Below are 20,275 nucleotides of genomic sequence, written 5' to 3'. Positions count from 1 at the left end.
CTGAAACCAAATGTTTACAATACAAATACTTAGAAAAAAAGTATTTTTTCTCACTGTCTGACATTAAATCAGACTAAATATTTCCTGTTTTAAGTCAGTTAGGATTACCAAAATTATTTCTATTTGCTAAATGTCAGAATAGTGCTCTGTTTTGTTTATACATTTCTTTCTTGCGTTCTTGAAAATAAGTTTAAGTCCTTTTAAACAATATGAAAAAGATGATGATGTCACAGCTTTGTAAGCTTCTGACAGGTTAATTCACAACATTTGGGCTAAATGGAGGCACATCTGTGGATGTGGAGACAGAGATCCATCGAGATATCAGGAGGAGAACTGTGGACCTCCACAAGTCTTGTTCATTCTTCAGTATAATTTCCAGAAATATGAAGGAGCGAGATTCCTTTAGCCAGACAATTGCAAATTAAACCCAATTTCTGTCAGAGGCCAAATAGGGCACAACACCTCCTACAAAAAACCAAGAGTCTTACAATCTGTTGTTCAGTCAGATATATTCTGGGTGCATTTTGTTCATTTGGGAAATGCAGTCAGGAGGCCCAGTGGCCTAATGGACAAGGCATCAACTTTCAGAGCTAGGCATTGTGGGTTTAAGTCCCACCTGGGTTATTACTCTGGCTTTTAGAGCAAATGGAGAGATAGCTCCAAAAGGGAAGAAAACGTCTTGTGATGTTCCACCTACTAAACTGAATTAAAATCACCCTTAAAGACAGAGGAGCTCTATCATTCAGAGGTACTTAATAAATGAAACCTGAGATGATCAACCTAGCTTTGTCTCGTAAGGATCCATTGGGTTTGTGCATGTTTTATTTGTGCCCCATAACATAACATAACATAACATAACATAACATAACATAACATAACATAACATAACATAACATAACATAACATAACATAACATAACATAACATAACATAACATAACATATTGTAACATGACTGTAACATGAGAATTTACACCATCTTTTGCCACAGATGGCTGTAAACAGATGATGATTTAGTGATTTAAACTTGTTTTAAACAGTTGGCAGGTGATCTTTCGACTTTTTCAAATTGATATGGATGAATTGTAAAGATAAATTTCAACCAATTACAAAATGCTCAGCATTCTCCCTCCACCAAACCCCATCCGAAAGTCCCTCAGAAAAGGAAAAAGTATGGCCTTCTTACGTAGGCCTATTTTTGGGATAAACCTCTGTTCTTGTAATCTGTTTTTATCCTGGTAACTGCAGTAAAAGTGCACTGGAAACAGATAACTATCCTGGTTCCTAGAGAACATAACGTTAGTGGAAGCCTATTGTGCTGAATATTAATCCATACAGCTATTCTCTCAACATGTTAAATAAAATTAGCATATACACACCATAAAGCTTCTAACCTAGATATCAATATATTAATTTCCATCTCTGAAAACCCTGGCATTGAGCCAAATGTTGCAGAGCAGTGATGAAATTACATATGGAAACTAAAGCTATTATTTCATTGCCGTACTAGCGTACCAATTGGAAACCAATACAACAGCAAGACCTTAAGATACTCCATAAATGCCAAAATAAATTCAGTTTCATAAAGGCCTGTCTCTAAAGACTGTGTCAGAAAAAGATTTTTAAAGTGACGTAGCCTCAAAATCAGTAGGAAGGTTGATGGTGATTAATGTTAGAACGTATCCTTTTGGAAATTATTTTACATTTCAATTAAGTGATGCTTTTGATCACAATACTGTGCAAATGTCCTAAGCCATTTCAGATTTTTTTTTAAATTTCTTTCAAGGAGCCAACTTTTATTGTTTCAGAAATTTTTATACTTTCTGAAGGTGTGTAAAAAAGTTTCTAATTCAAAGAGTTTTCTTTATTTTCATGAGTATGAATATTGTAGCTTCACACTGAAGGCATCAAAACTATGAATTAACACATGTGGAATTATATACTGAACAAAAAAGTGTGAAACAACTGAAAATATGTCTTATATTCTAGGTTCTTCAAAGTAGCCACCTTTTGCTCTGATTACTGCTCCGCACACTCTTGGCATTCTGTTGATGAGCTTCAAGAGGTAGTCACCTGAAATGGTTTTCACTTCACAGGTGTGCCCTGTCAGGTTTAATAAATGGGATTTCAAGCCTTATAAATGGAGTTGGGACCATCAGTTGTGTTGTGCAGGAGGTGGATACAGTATACAGCTGATAGTCTTACTGAATAGACTGTTAGAATTTGTATTATGGCAAGAAATAAACAGCTAAGTAAAGAAAAACAAGTGGCCATCATTACTTTAAGAAATGAAGGTCAGTCAGTCCAAACATTTGGAAAAACTTTGAAAGTGTCCCCAAGTGCAGTCGCAAAAACCATCAAGCGCAACAAAGAAACTGGCTCACATGAGAACTGCCCCAGGAAAGGAAGACCAAGAGTCACCTCTGCTGCGGACGATAAGTTCATCCGAGTCACCAGCCTCAGAAATCGCAGGTTAACATCAGCTCAGATTAGAGAACAGGTCAATGCCACTGGTTCCCACCGTGAAGCATGGAGGAGGTGTGATGGTGTGGGTGTGCTTTGCTGGTGACACTGTTGGGGATTTATTCAAAATTGAAGGCATGGCTACCACAGCATCTTGCAGCGGCATGCTATTCCATCCGGTATGCATTTAGTTGGACCATCATTTATTTTTCAACAGGACAATGACCCCAAACACACCTCCAGGCTGTGTAAGGGCTATTTGACCAAGAAGGAGAGTGATGGGGTGCTGCGCCAGATGACCTGGCCTCCACAGTCACTGGACCTGAACCCAATTGAGATGGTTTGGGGTGAGCTGGACCGCAGAGCGAAGGAAAAAGGGCCAACAAGTTCTAAGCATCTCTGGGAACTCCTTCAAGATTGTTGGAAAACCATTTCAGGTGACTACCTCTTGAAGCTCATGAACAGAAGGCCAAGAGTGTGTGGAGCAGTAATCAAAGCAAAAGGTGGCTACTTTGAAGAACCCCGTATATAAGACATATTTTCAGTTGTTTCACACTTTTTTGTTCAGTATATAATTCCACATGTGTTAATTCATAGTTTTGATGCCTTCAGTGTGAAGCTACAATATTCATAGTGATGAAAATAAAGAAAACTCTTTGAATGAGAAGGTGTGTCCAAACTTTTGGTCTGTACTGTAGGTAGGTAAATTGCATTCTTAGACACTTTGTTACCACTTGTTCCCATTTCCATGTCAAACCTGGCATGCAGTAGATGTTTGACTGAAGGATGAGTCAGGTCTTTGCTGGAATTTCTTTGACTTTTAGATTCTAAGCTGCAGTAGATGTAATGGACGAGGACACACTCTCTTTTATCCTGCACCTGTCCCCTATTCTCACTTCTTTCAGTCAAACACTGCAAGATTTTGTCATGGTCAGGTACAGAACCAGAACAATAAATAACTGAAAAGAAATGAAAGTATCAAAGAAAACATGGATGTACAGTGAGTTTGTTACCAACTAACCTCTGGAGTTTGTAATTTATCTAATCAAAGCTTTGCACAGCTGCAGTACACAGACCAGTCCTCAAGATGGAGCTAAAACTTCTTTAAAAGCAGAACCACTCAAGTTCAGTCTATTTAGTAAGAGGAACTTTAACAGTAAAACAGCTCGGTGGGCTGATTTTGTTAGTAAAAAAGCTATTTATGATCTGATAATAATGCTACATGTTGACGTGCAGTTGTGCATGTCAATCTCTGCCATTCAAGACGCACATGATGTCTCCTCCCACAGAAGTACACACTGCTGAGAGGAGAGCAAAGTCTGGAAGCTCAGAAAGAGAACCTTGCAGGTGAGAGAGACCAGATTTATCTGTCTGGATCAGATGTATTTGTATTCAACATGGTTTCTTTTTTTCTTTTATCATGTGCCCTGTCTTGGCATTTCAGACATACAATAGAGAAGTTGGGTACCTACATGTGCCAGGGCACTTTTGCTCTACAAGAAAGATATCTGAAGGCAGAATCCTAAGTGCGTGATTGACTGTATTAAATAATGACTGGATCCAGCATCAAAGTAGGAAGGCCACATTGATGTAATAGTAACCTGTGTTTGTATGATCTTTAGACATCTGGATTGTGTTTCGATGCGTCTGTGTGTGTCTGTGAGTGTGTGTGTGGGTGTGTGAACGTACGTGTAGAAATAATAGTGTTTGTATTTTGAGTAGGTGTATGTGAGCAGGTTTGTCACCTGGAGATGCACAGCAGTTTGAGTGGGGAAAACAGTAGAAGGCCTGCAACACACAGCACCTAAGAGCAGCAAAGGACAGGTGGATTTAGTTCTGGAAGGCCCCAGGGCAGCCATACCTCCCACACAGAGGAAGGTTGTCAGTGAAGCACAGTAGCAGTGGCCCCCGGGCCACAGATGCACAGGGTGATATGTAGCTCCCCCTATCCAGTCACATTGCCATCTTCAGACGCGCAGGCCAAGCTCTGAGACCCAGTCCCCCAGGCAGAACAGGGCCAGCACCAAACCCTGGCAGCAATACCCTGCCTGCACCAAGCAGGGAGATCCCCCAGAGCCACCAAAACCCCACATAGGCTCCAGACAACCACGGCAGCTGGGACTTAGAAGGACCACCAATGCAGGACGTGGCCAGAGCACCCACACAAACAGCACTACACCAAGGGAGGCAGCCCCTTTTACATATGACTGTATGTGGGCAAGAAGGAATGCTTTAGATACTTTAGAAAGTTGTCAAAAACACAACCTTGAGGCTCGATCTGTAGAGTAAGGGTTGTGAATGAAATTAGACTTTATGCATCAACTATGACAATACTTCTGATAATATCCAACAGTTAAGACAAACCTCACAAATGAAAGGTCACACAACGATGCCTTTTACATGACCCTTGCTCACAGAGTTTGTATTTTCTTTGTAGATGCAAATCGCCTACATACAAACATACACTGCTCAAAAACATAAAGGGAACACTTAAACAACACAATATAACTCCAAGTAAATCAAACTTCTGTGAAATCAAACTGTCCACTTAGGAAGAAACACTGATTGACAATCGATTTCTCATGCTGTTGTGCAAATGGAAAAGACAACAGGGGGAAATCTTTGGCGATTAGCAAGACACACTCAATAAAGGAGTGGTTCTGCAGGTGGGGACCACAGACCACTTCTCAGTACCTATGCTTTCTGGCTGATGTTTTGGTCACTTTTGAATGTTGGTGGTGCTTTCACACTCGTGGTAGCATGAGACGGACTCTACAACCCACACAAGTGGCTCAGGTAGTGCAGCTCATCAATGGTAAAATAGTAAATTAACTGAACTTATATAGGGCCTTTCCAGTCACACAGACCACTCAAAGCACTTTACACTAGAGCCACATTCACCCAATCGCACTCACTAACACATTCATACACCGATACACAGATCAGTAGGCAACTTGAGGTTAAGTGCTTTGCCCAGGGGCACATCGACATATGGCAGGAGGAAGCTGGAATCAAACACACTACCTTCTGATTGCAAGATGACTACTCTTCCTACTGAGCCACAGTCGTCAATGCGAGCTGTGGCAAGGAGGTTTGCTGTGTCTGTCAGCGTAGTGTCCAGAGCCTGGAGGCGCTACCAGGAGACAGGCCAGTACACCAGGAGACGTGGAGGAGGTCGTAGGAGGGCAACAACCCAGCAGCAGGACCTCTACCTCCGCCTTTGTGCAAGGAGGAACAGGAGGAGCACTGCCAGAGCCCTGCAAAATGACCTCCAGCAGGCCACAAATGTGCATGTGTCTGCACAAATGGTTAGAAACTGACTCCATGAGGATGGTATGAAGGCCCGACGTCCACAAATGGGGGTTGTGCTCACAGCCCAACAACGTGCAGGACGCTTGGCATTTCTAGAGAACACCAGGATTGGCAAATTCGCCATTGGTGCCCTGTGCTCTTCACAGATGAAAACAGGTTCACACTGAGCACATGTGACAGACGTGACAGAGTCTGGAGACACCGTGGAGAGCAATCTGCTGCCTGCAACATCCTTCAGCATGACCGGTTTGGCAGTGGGTCAGTAATGGTGTGGGGTGGCATTTCTTTGGAGGGCTGCAAGGCCTGACTGCCATTAGGTACTGAGATGAGATCCTCAGACCCCTTGTGAGACCATATGCTGGTGTTGTTGGCCCTGGGTTCCTCCTAATGTGGGACAATGCTAGACCTCATCTGGCTGGAGTGTGTCAGCAGTTCCTGCAAGATGAAGACATTGAAGCTATGGACTGGCCCACCCGTTCCCCAGACCTGAATCCGATTGAGCACATCTGGGACATCATGTCTCGTTAACATCCACCAACGTCACGTTGCACCGCAGACTGTCCAGGAGTTGGCGGATGCTTTAGTCCAGGTCTGGGAGGAGATCCCTCAGGAGACCATCCGCCGTCTCATCAGGAGCATGCCCAGGCGTTGTAGGGAGGTCATACAGGCACATGGAGGTCACACACAATACTGAGCCTCATTTTGATTTGTTTTAAGGACATTACATCAAAGTTGGATCAGCCTCTAGTGTGTTTTTCCACTTTAATTTTGTGTGTAACTCCAAATCCAGGCCTTCATTGGTTAATAAATTTGATTTCCATTGATGATTTTTGTCTGATTTTGTTGTCAGCATATTCAATGTTGTACAGAACAAAGTATTCAATGAGAATATTTCATTCATTCAGATCTAGGATGTTTTATTTGAGTGTTTCCTTTATTTTTTTGAGCAGAGTATGTAGAATCTTAGAAGAGATTCTCATGAGAAAGTTAATGTTTTCCCTGCACTGTCTGTGGCTTTCACACAGTTTAAGGGTGCAATACTGCCATCAAGTGAGCTTGGACTGCAGGACAGAACTTTCTTCAGACAAATAAAGTCTTTTAAAAAACATTTCATTCTCAGTAAAAAAGGAAAACATGCTTTACTGTTTCAAATTGATTGATTACATTTTCTTGTTACATACCTATTTATCATATTTAAGGAGTCGCTGAGAGCAGTAGGTTCAGTTCTTAAACAAGGGATTACTGAACCTTCGTGTCCTGTTCACTGCCGACCCCCCTATTAGCAGCCCTTCTTTGAATGTTATTGTTGGAAGATTTGTACACAAATTATCACTGCTTGGTTAAGAAGTTTCTTTATCCTTATGAATTATCATTAAAAGACATTTTCACTTATTTAGTTTGGTCAACTTTGATGGAAGTGGTTTGAATACATTTCACATTTATCTTGAGTGTTTTATGAACTAATAAAAAGGTGTGTTCAGAGAGCAGCTCCTTTGAGAGAAGGAAGTCACTGATTAGCAGCAGACTGTCTCTCCCTGGCCAGCCAAAGATAACTTTGACTCGCTTGTGTCTTCATTGCATACCTTCTCTGAATTTATCAGTGTGTCTAACTCTGACAGTTATCTAGATATGTTCCAGTATCACTGACATCCCAGGGTTCTTGTCATCCTGTGTTCATAAACGCCTAACGAGTGACTTGATTTCTGACTTATTTCATGGAATTTGAATGGCCTACTCAACCCCTTCTCTTCTATCAGCTGTAAAGCAAATGAATTGCTAGCAGTTCAACAGAATGAATTCATAAACAACCAATGTATTTTAAATGATATACTCTACTTCTGTAGATGGAACATTCAACCCCGCTATGTGGATCCTTAGAACCATCCAGTCAACACTAACACTGAATATGGGTAGTATTTATCAAAGTAATTGTGAACAAGGCAACACCATGCGTCTACTTGCCCTTTAGTTCATTCTGGATATTAAATTCTACATGTAAGTAATGGAAAAACCCAGGGAGCGATGGAAGAACGTGGGGCTCGAGGGCTATATTGTGAATGATCTACTCCTAAGCTGCCAGCAGTCATTTAAGATGGAGGCTACAAGAGGTATTGCCACATGCCACTGGAGACTGGCCGAATCTGTCAACACCATTTCAGATCTTCTTAGTGGCACATCACCCATTTCCACCTGCCTTGCCGATACTGACCATGTTCTGAATGTTCCACAACATGTTTTCAGGGCCTAAGATTGCAAGGCATCTAGGTTTTTGCAAAATTAAGAGTCAGCAGCTGACATATGAGCAACACATCCATAATCCAGCACGGATCTCAGGAGTACCAAACCTATTTTGGAGAGAGAACCTGCTTACACATCACTTCTGTCCTGCCAAGTACATGAATCATATTTTGTTTTTACATTGATCAAAAAGTGTTTCAACATGTATGGTCAAGTGATCATCACTGTTATCGAAAAACAGGCCGGGCAGGAAAATTGGAAGCTTGAAGATCGCCCAGTGAAAAGAAGGAGCATTCCCTCGGCCAGGTGGATGAGGACTTCTGCCGCTGTCAGCCTTTTTTCTGAGAGGAGAAACTACTCAGCTCATCAGGTCACACCAAAACTAATAGTCAGTGTAAGATGGAAAGCAATTAAATGTCTTTTATTGAAAAATGACAACCTCAAGCAACATTTCAGGATCAGAAACAAAAAAAAAAGGAGTAGTGTTTCACACGTACAAGGAATTTGCTTTGGTGGTAAGGTGCTAGACATAGACACACATACAGTTGACATAAATACATCTGGAAATATATAGTTAAAAAGCAAAAACAAGTTGTATAGGAATGTCATGAGAATACAATAACAATATAAAATTGAATAAAATAGTATTGACATGTGCTGAGATATTCGTATTATTTGCAAGGGGGAAGTGTCAGTGGAGGACCGGGGCCTTGTTAATGAGGCTAGCTGCAGAGGGAAAGAAGGTGTTTCTGTCGCGAGAGGTTTTAGTCTTGATGGACTTCATTACCACAGAGGGCAGGGTGATGGGTCTGAAGTCATTTAGTCCTGTGGTCCTTGGTTTCTTGGAGACAGGGATGATGGTGGATGCTTTAAAGCAGGCAGGTACATTGCATGTCTCCAGTGAGGAGTTAAAAATGTCTGCGAACACCGGAGACAGCCGATCAGCACAGCGCTTCAGGGCGGATGGGGAGACATAGTCCGGCTCAGCTGCTTTACAGGGTTCCTGCCACTGAAACAGTCTATTGACTTCCTTCTCTGACACGGAGAAGGTAGTGGGTGGAGTGAAGTGCAGCTGAGGGCGAGCATGTGAGCAGAAACAGGATGCGATTGGTCTATGTACACTCTGTGACATCCAGCCTCTTCTGCTGCTGCTGCTGCTGTACAGTTCTGGCCAAATTCTGTAAAGAATAAATAAATAATAGGAAGAAGAAAATAGTAAAGTTAGCGTTGAATAGGGGTGGGTAGGGGGGTAGAAGATGCTACACAATATAAGTCTCACATCAGCTGCTCAGAGGATTCTGCTGCTCGTAGGCTGAGAGGTTGGCAGGTCTGTTAGGATCCTCTTACGGTTGCCGTTCGGACTGTAGACAATGCGTGTTGTTGGCACCAAACAACATCAATCCTTTTACTTTCCTCATCTGTACCTGGATCAGGAGATAACGTGGCTTCAGCCGGAGGTACGGATGCTTCAGCAGCTACGCAACAGAGCTCCTCTCTCTGGGGTTTCCTACCAAGCACCTGGGATAAAAACAGAGAATAAAAATGACCATTAAGACTGGCTGTATACTGGCAGCGTGATGCATGCTTTGAGAGCAGACATTGTTATGGTTTATTTCACCTAGATGCATCCCACGAGTGTCCCAGTTTGATCTCAAGAGGCATGTCAACTACAGTCCTGGCATGTTACCTATTATTTTCTTGCTGAAAAACACACAATCTGAAAGATTGGACAGCAGTCCTTTGAAGGAGATGACAGAGAAAGTGCACCGGCGATTTCTCCATTTTTCCTTCTCAGGAAAAAAAATGACACACGGTGTGTAAGCTAAAGGAGTCCAAGCTTTGAGTCTTATAAAGGCAACCGTGTTTTAAAGCCACGTGGAACTGCTACACATCTACATGTAGCTGCAATGTATGGGAATTGAAATAATAAATGATGTAGATAAAGTATTACAAGTGTCAGTTCTTGTTTAAACCCTGTGACAATGTGCTATTTTTCCTGAAGGTTATGAAAGTTTGAGAATGTGATAGCGACGACCTATGCTTAGACATGACGATTTGAAGTGGGGGGGAGCAAAATGGCGGCAAAGTAAACAAAACAAAAACTGGAAATGACGGGAATCGAACCAGGGAGCACACGCTTGCCGGCCCAGCGGCTCTACCCAGTACGCCACCAATTCCAGCCGACATATGAAAGGCCAAAACATATATTTGACATGTAAAACGGTCACGGAACGTTCCACCCACGCATGCGCAATGTCCTTCTTCTTGCTACAGCTAGAGTGGCTCCACTTCTTCACTCTTTCATTCTACTTCTGTGTTTTAGGCTTTGGAAAAACACTAAATACCTCTTTTTATTTCATTTACTTTTTTTCTTTCATTGCAAACCAACACTTTTCTCAGCCCCTACAACCACTCAACCCAGCCAAGGCTGACCAGTCAGCCCGCAACTCACCATGTTTTCTCGGACCGGAAGCCAAAGCTGCTGCATGTCTTCGTCTCCTTTTTAAGCGGGAACTGCAGCCCACAGACAGCTGCAGTAAAGGGGCCTTCAAGTAGCCACCATCGTTGTTGTTCTTCGTCTTCTTCTTCTTCTTCTGTCCATCGGCGGCAGGCAGACTAGTTTAAGGGTGCAATACTGCCATCAAGTGAGCTTGGACTGCAGGACAGAACTTTCTTCAGACAAATAAAGTCTTTTAAAAACATTTCATTCTCAGTAAAAAAGGAAAACATGCTTTACTGTTTCAAATCGATTGATTACATTTTCTTGTTACATACCTATTTATCATATTTAAGGAGTCGCTGAGAGCAGTAGGTTCAGTTCTTAAACAAGGGATTACTGAACCTTCGTGTCCTGTTCACTGCCGCCCCCCCTATTAGCAGCCCTTCTTTGAATGTTATTGTTGGAAGATTTGAACACAAATTATCACTGCTTGGTTAAGAAGTTTCTTTATCCTTGTGAATTATCATTAAAATACATTTTCATTTATTTAGTTTGGTCAACTTTGATGGAAGTGGTTTGAATACATTTCACATTTATCTTGAGTGTTTTATGAACTAATAAAAAGGTGTGTTCAGAGAGCAGCTCCTTTGAGAGAAGGAAGTCACTGATTAGCAGCAGACTGTCTCTCCCTGGCCAGCCAAAGATAACTTTGACTCGCTTGTGTCTTCATTGCATACCTTCTCTGAATTTATCAGTGTGTCTAACTCTGACAGTTATCTAGATATGTTCCAGTATCACTGACATCCCAGGGTTCTTGTCATCCTGTGTTCATAAACGCCTAACGAGTGACTTGATTTCTGACTTATTTCATGGAATTTGAATGGCCTACTCAACCCCTTCTCTTCTATCAGCTGTAAAGCAAATGAATTGCTAGCAGTTCAACAGAATGAATTCATAAACAACCAGTGTATTTTAAATGATATACTCTACTTCTGTAGATGGAACATTCAACCCCGCTATGTGGATCCTTAGAACCATCCAGTCAACACTAACACTGAATATGGGTAGTATTTATCAAAGTAATTGTGAACAAGGCAACACCATGTGTCTACTTGCCCTTTAGTTCATTCTGGATATTAAATTCTACATGTAAGTAATGGAAAAACCCAGGGAGCGATGGAAGAACGTGGGGCTCGAGGGCTATATTGTGAATGATCTACTCCTAAGCTGCCAGCAGTCATTTAAGATGGAGGCTACAAGAGGTATTGCCACATGCCACTGGAGACTGGCCGAATCTGTCAGCACCATTTCAGATCTTCTTAGTGGCACATCACCCATTTCCACCTGCCTTGCCGATACTGACCATGTTCTGAATGTTCCACCACATGTTTTCAGGGCCTAAGATTGCAAGGCATCTAGGTTTTTGCAAAATTAAGAGTCAGCAGCTGACATATGAGCAACACATCCATAATCCAGCACGGACCTCAGGAGTACCAAACCTATTTTGGAGAGAGAACCTGCTTACACATCACTTCTGTCCTGCCAACCAGCCAAGTACATGAATCATATTTTTTTTACATTGATCAAAAAGTGTTTCAACATGTATGGTCAAGTGATCATCACTGTTATCGAAAAACAGGCCGGGCAGGAAAATTGGAAGCGTGAAGATCGCCCAGTGAAAAGAAGGAGCATTCCCTCGGCCAGGTGGACGAGGACTTCTGCCGCTGTCAGCCTTTTTTCTGAGAGGAGAAACTACTCAGCTCATCAGGTCACACCAAAACTAATAGTCAGTGTAAGATGGAAAGCAATTAAATGTCTTTTATTGAAAAATGACAACCTCAAGCAACATTTCAGGATCAGAAACAGAAAAAAAAAGGAGTAGTGTTTCACACGTACAAGGAATTTGCTTTGGTGGTAAGGTGCTAGACATAGACACACATACAGTTGACATAAATACATCTGGAAATATATAGTTAAAAAGCAAAAACAAGTTGTATAGGAATGTCATGAGAATACAATAACAATATAAAATTGAATAAAATAGTATTGACATGTGCTGAGATATTCGTATTATTTGCAAGGGGGAAGTGTCAGTGGAGGACCGGGGCCTTGTTAATGAGGCTAGCTGCAGAGGGAAAGAAGGTATTTCTGTCGCGAGAGGTTTTAGTCTTGATGGACTTCATTACCACAGAGGGCAGGGTGATGGGTCTGAAGTCATTTAGTCCTGTGGTCCTTGGTTTCTTGGAGACAGGGATGATGGTGGATGCTTTAAAGCAGGCAGGTACATTGCATGTCTCCAGTGAGGTGTTAAAAATGTCTGCGAACACCGGAGACAGCCGATCAGCACAGCGCTTCAGGGCGGATGGGGAGACATAGTCCGGCTCAGCTGCTTTACAGGGTTCCTGCCACTGAAACAGTCTATTGACTTCCTTCTCTGACACGGAGAAGGTAGTGGGTGGAGTGAAGTGCAGCTGAGGGCGAGCATGTGAGCAGAAACAGGATGCGATTGGTCTATGTACACTCTGTGACATCCAGCCTCTTCTGCTGCTGCTGCTGCTGTACAGTTCTGGCCAAATTCTGTAAAGAATAAATAAATAATAGGAAGAAGAAAACAGTAAAGTTAGCGTTGAATAGGGGTGGGTAGGGGGGTAGAAGATGCTACACAATATAAGTCTCACATCAGCTGCTCAGAGGATTCTGCTGCTCGTAGGCTGAGAGGTTGGCAGGTCTGTTAGGATCCTCTTACGGTTGCCGTTCGGACTGTAGACAATGCGTGTTGTTGGCACCAAACAACATCAATCCTTTTACTTTCCTCATCTGTACCTGGATCAGGAGATAACGTGGCTTCAGCCGGAGGTACGGATGCTTCAGCAGCTACGCAACAGAGCTCCTCTCTCTGGGGTTTCCTACCAAGCACCTGGGATAAAAACAGAGAATAAAAATGACCATTAAGACTGGCTGTATACTGGCAGCGTGATGCATGCTTTGAGAGCAGACATTGTTATGGTTTATTTCACCTAGATGCATCCCACGAGTGTCCCAGTTTGATCTCAAGAGGTATGTCAACTACAGTCCTGGCATGTTACCTATTATTTTCTTGCTGAAAAACACACAATCTGAAAGATTGGACAGCAGTCCTTTGAAGGAGATGACAGAGAAAGTGCACCGGCGATTTCTCCATTTTTCCTTCTCAGGAAAAAAAATGACACACGGTGTGTAAGCTAAAGGAGTCCAAGCTTTGAGTCTTATGAAGGCAACCGTGTTTTAAAGCCATGTGGAACTGCTACACATCTACATGTAGCTGCAATGTATGGGAATTGAAATAATAAATGATGTAGATAAAGTATTACAAGTGTCAGTTCTTGTTTAAACCCTGTGACAATGTGCTATTTTTCCTGAAGGTTATGAAAGTTTGAGAATGTGATAGCGACGACCTATGCTTAGACATGACGATTTGAAGTGAGGGGGAGCAAAATGGCGGCAAAGTAAAAACAAAAACAAAAACTGGAAATGACGGGAATCGAACCAGGGAGCACACGCTTGCCGGCCCAGCGGCTCTACCCAGTACGCCACCAATTCCAGCCGACATATGAAAGGCCAAAACATATATTTGACATGTAAAACGGTCACGGAACGTTCCACCCACACATGCGCAATGTCCTTCTTCTTGCTACAGCTAGAGTGGCTCCACTTCTTCACTCTTTCATTCTACTTCTGTGTTTTAGGCTTTGGAAAAACACTAAATACCTCTTTTTATTTCATTTACTTTTTTTCTTTCATTGCAAACCAACACTTTTCTCAGCCCCTACAACCACTCAACCCAGCCAAGGCTGACCAGTCAGCCCGCAACTCACCATGTTTTCTCGGACCGGAAGCCAAAGCTGCTGCATGTCTTCGTCTCCTTTTTAAGCGGGAACTGCAGCCCACAGACAGCTGCAGTAAAGGGGCCTTCAAGTAGCCACCATCATTGTTGTTCTTCCTCTTCTTCTTCTTCTTCTGTCCATCGGCGGCAGGTAGACTAGTTTAAGGGTGCAATACTGCCATCAAGTGAGCTTGGACTGCAGGACAGAACTTTCTTCAGACAAATAAAGTCTTTTAAAAACATTTCATTCTCAGTAAAAAAGGAAAACATGCTTTACTGTTTCAAATCGATTGATTACATTTTCTTGTTACATACCTATTTATCATATTTAAGGAGTCAATGAGAGCAGTAGGTTCAGTTCTTAAACAAGGGATTACTGAACCTTCGTGTCCTGTTCACTGCCGCCCCCCCTATTAGCAGCCCTTCTTTGAATGTTATTGTTGGAAGATTTGAACACAAATTATCACTGCTTGGTTAAGAAGTTTCTTTATCCTTGTGAATTATCATTAAAATACATTTTCATTTATTTAGTTTGGTCAACTTTGATGGAAGTGGTTTGAATACATTTCACATTTATCTTGAGTGTTTTATGAACTAATAAAAAGGTGTGTTCAGAGAGCAGCTCCTTTGAGAGAAGGAAGTCACTGATTAGCAGCAGACTGTCTCTCCCTGGCCAGCCAAAGATAACTTTGACTCGCTTGTGTCTTCATTGCATACCTTCTCTGAATTTATCAGTGTGTCTAACTCTGACAGTTATCTAGATATGTTCCAGTATCACTGACATCCCAGGGTTCTTGTCATCCTGTGTTCATAAACGCCTAACGAGTGACTTGATTTCTGACTTATTTCATGGAATTTGAATGGCCTACTCAACTCCTTCTCTTCTATCAGCTGTAAAGCAAATGAATTGCTAGCAGTTCAACAGAATGAATTCATAAACAACCAGTGTATTTTAAATGATATACTCTACTTCTGTAGATGGAACATTCAACCCCGCTATGTGGATCCTTAGAACCATCCAGTCAACACTAACACTGAATATGGGTAGTATTTATCAAAGTAATTGTGAACAAGGCAACACCATGTGTCTACTTGCCCTTTAGTTCATTCTGGATATTAAATTCTACATGTAAGTAGTGGAAAAACCCAGGGAGCGATGGAAGAACGTGGGGCTCGAGGGCTATATTGTGAATGATCTACTCCTAAGCTGCCAGCAGTCATTTAAGATGGAGGCTACAAGAGGTATTGCCTCATGCCACTGGAGACTGGCCGAATCTGTCAGCACCATTTCAGATCTTCTTAGTGGCACATCACCCATTTCCACCTGCCTTGCCGATACTGACCATGTTCTGAATGTTCCACCACATGTTTTCAGGGCCTAAGATTGCAAGGCATCTAGGTTTTTGCAAAATTAAGAGTCAGCATTTGACATATGAGCAACACATCCATAATCCAGCACAGACCTCAGGAGTACCAAACCTATTTTGGAGAGAGAACCTGCTTACACATCACTTCTGTCCTGCCAACCAGCCACATATATGAATCATATTTTTTTTACATTGATCAAAAAGTGTTTCAACATGTATGGTCAAGTGATCATCACTGTTATCGAAAAACAGGCCGGGCAGGAAAATTGGAAGCGTGAAGATCGCCCAGTGAAAAGAAGGAGCATTCCCTCGGCCAGGTGGATGGGGACTTCTGCCGCTGTCAGCCTTTTTTCTGAGAGGAGAGACTACTCAGCTCATCAGGTCACACCAAAACTAATAGTCAGTGTAAGATGGAAAGCAATTAAATGTCTTTTATTGAAAAATGACAACCTCAAGCAACATTTCAGGATCACAAACAGAAAAAAAAAGGAGTAGTGTTTCACACGTACAAGGAATTTGCTTTGGTGGTAAGGTGCTAGACAAAGACACACATACAGTTGACATAAATACATCTGGAAATATATAGTTAAAAAGCAAAAACAAGTTGTATAGGAATGTCATGAGAATACAATAACAATATAAAATTGAATAAAATAGTATTGACATGTGCTGAGATATTCGTATTATTTGCAAGGGGGAAGTGTCAGTGGAGGACCGGGGCCTTGTTAATGAGGCTAGCTGCAGAGGGAAAGAAGGTATTTCTGTCGCGAGAGGTTTTAGTCTTGATGGACTTCATTACCCCAGAGGGCAGGGTGACGGGTCTGAAGTCATTTAGTCCTGTGGTCCTTGGTTTCTTGGAGACAGGGATGATGGTGGATGCTTTAAAGCAGGCAGGCCGGCAGGTACATTGCATGTCTCCAGTGAGGTGTTAAAAATGTCTGCGAACACCGGAGACAGCCGATCAGCACAGCGCTTCAGGGCGGATGGGGAGACATAGTCCGGCTCAGCTGCTTTACAGGGTTCCTGCCACTGAAACAGTCTATTGACTTCCTTCTCTGACACGGAGAAGGTAGTGGGTGGAGTGAAGTGCAGCTGAGGGCGAGCATGTGAGCAGAAACAGGATGCGATTGGTCTATGTACACTCTGTGACATCCAGCCTCTTCTGCTGCTGCTGCTGCTGTACAGTTCTGGCCAAATTCTGTAAAGAATAAATAAATAATAGGAAGAAGAAAACAGTAAAGTTAGCGTTGAATAGGGGTGGGTAGGGGGGTAGAAGATGCTACACAATATAAGTCTCACATCAGCTGCTCAGAGGATTCTGCTGCTCGTAGGCTGAGAGGTTGGCAGGTCTGTTAGGATCCTCTTACGGTTGCCGTTCGGACTGTAGACAATGCGTGTTGTTGGCACCAAACAACATCAATCCTTTTACTTTCCTCATCTGTACCTGGATCAGGAGATAACGTGGCTTCAGCCGGAGGTACGGATGCTTCAGCAGCTACGCAACAGAGCTCCTCTCTCTGGGGTTTCCTACCAAGCACCTGGGATAAAAACAGAGAATAAAAATGACCATTAAGACTGGCTGTATACTGGCAGCGTGATGCATGCTTTGAGAGCAGACATTGTTATGGTTTATTTCACCTAGATGCATCCCACGAGTGTCCCAGTTTGATCTCAAGAGGTATGTCAACTACAGTCCTGGCATGTTACCTATTATTTTCTTGCTGAAAAACACACAATCTGAAAGATTGGACAGCAGTCCTTTGAAGGAGATGACAGAGAAAGTGCACCGGCGATTTCTCCATTTTTCCTTCTCAGGAAAAAAAATGACACACGGTGTGTAAGCTAAAGGAGTCCAAGCTTTGAGTCTTATAAAGGCAACCGTGTTTTAAAGCCACATGGAACTGCTACACATCTACATGTAGCTGCAATGTATGGGAATTGAAATAATAAATGATGTAGATAAAGTATTACAAGTGTCAGTTCTTGTTTAAACCCTGTGACAATGTGCTATTTTTCCTGAAGGTTATGAAAGTTTGAGAATGTGATAGCGACGACCTATGCTTAGACATGACGATTTGAAGTGGGGGGGAGCAAAATGGCGGCAAAGTAAAAACAAAAACAAAAACTGGAAATGACGGGAATCGAACCAGGGAGCACACGCTTGCCGGCCCAGCGGCTCTACCCAGTACGCCACCAATTCCAGCCGACATATGAAAGGCCAAAACATATATTTGACATGTAAAACGGTCACGGAACGTTCCGCCCACGCATGCGCAATGTCCTTCTTCTTGCTACAGCTAGAGTGGCTCCACTTCTTCACTCTTTCATTCTACTTCTGTGTTTTAGGCTTTGGAAAAACACTAAATACCTCTTTTTATGTCATTTACGTTTTTTCTTTCATTGCAAACCAACACTTTTCTCAGCCCCTACAACCACTCAACCCAGCCAAGGCTGACCAGTCAGCCCGCAACTCACCATGTTTTCTCGGACCGGAAGCCAAAGCTGCTGCATGTCTTCGTCTCCTTTTTAAGCGGGAGCTGCAGCCCACAGACAGCTGCAGTAAAGGGGCCTTCAAGTAGCCACCATCGTTGTTGTTCTTAGTCTTCTTCTTCTTCTTCTTCTTCTTCTGTCCATCGGCGGCAGGCAGACTAGTTTAAGGGTGCAATACTGCCATCAAGTGAGCTTGGACTGCAGGACAGAACTTTCTTCAGACAAATAAAGTCTTTTCAAAAACATTTCATTCTCAGTAAAAAAGGAAAACATGCTTTACTGTTTCAAATCGATTGATTACATTTTCTTGTTACATACCTATTTATCATATTTAAGGAGTCGCTGAGAGCAGTAGGTTCAGTTCTTAAACAAGGGATTACTGAACCTTCGTGTCCTGTTCACTGCCGCCCCCCCTATTAGCAGCCCTTCTTTGAATGTTATTGTTGGAAGATTTGTACACAAATTATCACTGCTTGGTTAAGAAGTTTCTTTATCCTTATGAATTATCATTAAAATACATTTTCATTTATTTAGTTTGGTCAACTTTGATGGAAGTGGTTTGAATACATTTCACATTTATCTTGAGTGTTTTATGAACTAATAAAAAGGTGTGTTCAGACAGCAGCTCCTTTGAGAGAAGGAAGTCACTGATTAGCAGCAGACTGTCTCTCCCTGGCCAGCCAAAGATAACTTTGACTCGCTTGTGTCTTCATTGCATACCTTCTCTGAATTTATCAGTGTGTCTAACTCTGACAGTTATCTAGATATGTTCCAGTATCACTGACATCCCAGGGTTCTTGTCATCCTGTGTTCATAAACGCCTAACGAGTGACTTGATTTCTGACTTATTTCATGGAATTTGAATGGCCTACTCAACCCCTTCTCTTCTATCAGCTGTAAAGCAAATTAATTGCTAGCAGTTCAACAGAATTAATTCATAAACAACCAGTGTATTTTAAATGATATACTCTACTTCTGTAGATGGAACATTCAACCCCGCTATGTGGATCCTTAGAACCATCCAGTCAACACTAACACTGAATATGGGTAGTATTTATCAAAGTAATTGTGAACAAGGCAACACCATGTGTCTACTTGCCCTTTAGTTCATTCTGGATATTAAATTCTACATGTAAATAGTGGAAAAACCCAGGGAGCGATGGAAGAACGTGGGGCTCGAGGGCTATATTGTGAATGATCTACTCCTAAGCTGCCAGCAGTCATTTAAGATGGAGGCTACAAGAGGTATTGCCACATGCCACTGGAGACTGGCCGAATCTGTCAGCACCATTTCAGATCTTCTTAGTGGCACATCACCCATTTCCACCTGCCTTGCCGATACTGACCATGTTCTGAATGTTCCACCACATGTTTTCAGGGCCTAAGATTGCAAGGCATCTAGGTTTTTGCAAAATTAAGAGTCAGCATTTGACATATGAGCAACACATCCATAATCCAGCACAGACCTCAGGAGTACCAAACCTATTTTGGAGAGAGAACCTGCTTACACATCACTTCTGTCCTGCCAACCAGCCACATACATGAATCATATTTTTTTTACATTGATCAAAAAGTGTTTCAACATGTATGGTCAAGTGATCATCACTGTTATCGAAAAACAGGCCGGGCAGGAAAATTGGAAGCGTGAAGATCGCCCAGTGAAAAGAAGGAGCATTCCCTCGGCCAGGTGGATGAGGACTTCTGCCGCTGTCAGCCTTTTTTCTGAGAGGAGAGACTACTAAGCTCATCAGGTCACACCAAAACTAATAGTCAGTGTAAGATGGAAAGCAATTAAATGTCTTTTATTGAAAAATGACAACCTCAAGCAACATTTCAGGATCAGAAACAGAAAAAAAAAGGAGTAGTGTTTCACACGTACAAGGAATTTGCTTTGGTGGTAAGGTGCTAGACATAGACACACATACAGTTGACATAAATACATCTGGAAATATATAGTTAAAAAGCAAAAACAAGTTGTATAGGAATGTCATGAGAATACAATAACAATATAAAATTGAATAAAATAGTATTGACATGTGCTGAGATATTCGTATTATTTGCAAGGGGGAAGTGTCAGTGGAGGACCGGGGCCTTGTTAATGAGGC

At 42.2% G+C, this 20,275-nt stretch overlaps 3 long non-coding RNA genes across 4 annotated transcripts; all 3 read right to left on the bottom strand.

The window, feature by feature from the left end:
- Positions 1–8,484: 8,484 nt before the first annotated feature.
- LOC124859680 lies at positions 8,485–10,801 on the bottom strand. Of its 2 annotated transcripts, none has more exons than XR_007036168.1 (4): positions 10,787–10,801; positions 10,464–10,680; positions 9,291–9,529; positions 8,485–9,189 (listed from the first exon to the last, which is right to left on the bottom strand). It is a non-coding gene; the product is annotated as an uncharacterized LOC124859680 (long non-coding RNA). The 2 variants fall into 2 exon arrangements; XR_007036169.1 differs by having other exon boundaries at positions 10,464–10,667.
- Positions 10,802–12,299: 1,498 nt separating this feature from the next.
- LOC124859682 lies at positions 12,300–14,431 on the bottom strand. The gene is made up of 3 exons (XR_007036171.1): positions 14,306–14,431; positions 13,130–13,368; positions 12,300–13,028 (listed from the first exon to the last, which is right to left on the bottom strand). It is a non-coding gene; the product is annotated as an uncharacterized LOC124859682 (long non-coding RNA).
- Positions 14,432–16,577: 2,146 nt separating this feature from the next.
- Positions 16,578–18,296, bottom strand: LOC124859681. Its single transcript, XR_007036170.1, has 3 exons — positions 18,156–18,296; positions 16,980–17,218; positions 16,578–16,878 (listed from the first exon to the last, which is right to left on the bottom strand). It is a non-coding gene; the product is annotated as an uncharacterized LOC124859681 (long non-coding RNA).
- Positions 18,297–20,275: the final 1,979 nt, after the last annotated feature.

Source organism: Girardinichthys multiradiatus, chromosome 22 (assembly GCF_021462225.1).
Source record: "Girardinichthys multiradiatus isolate DD_20200921_A chromosome 22, DD_fGirMul_XY1, whole genome shotgun sequence".
NCBI classification, from domain to species: Eukaryota; Metazoa; Chordata; class Actinopteri; order Cyprinodontiformes; family Goodeidae; genus Girardinichthys; species Girardinichthys multiradiatus.
Note: the sequence above shows the minus strand (reverse complement) of the source record. Positions and strands in the feature narration are given on the sequence as shown.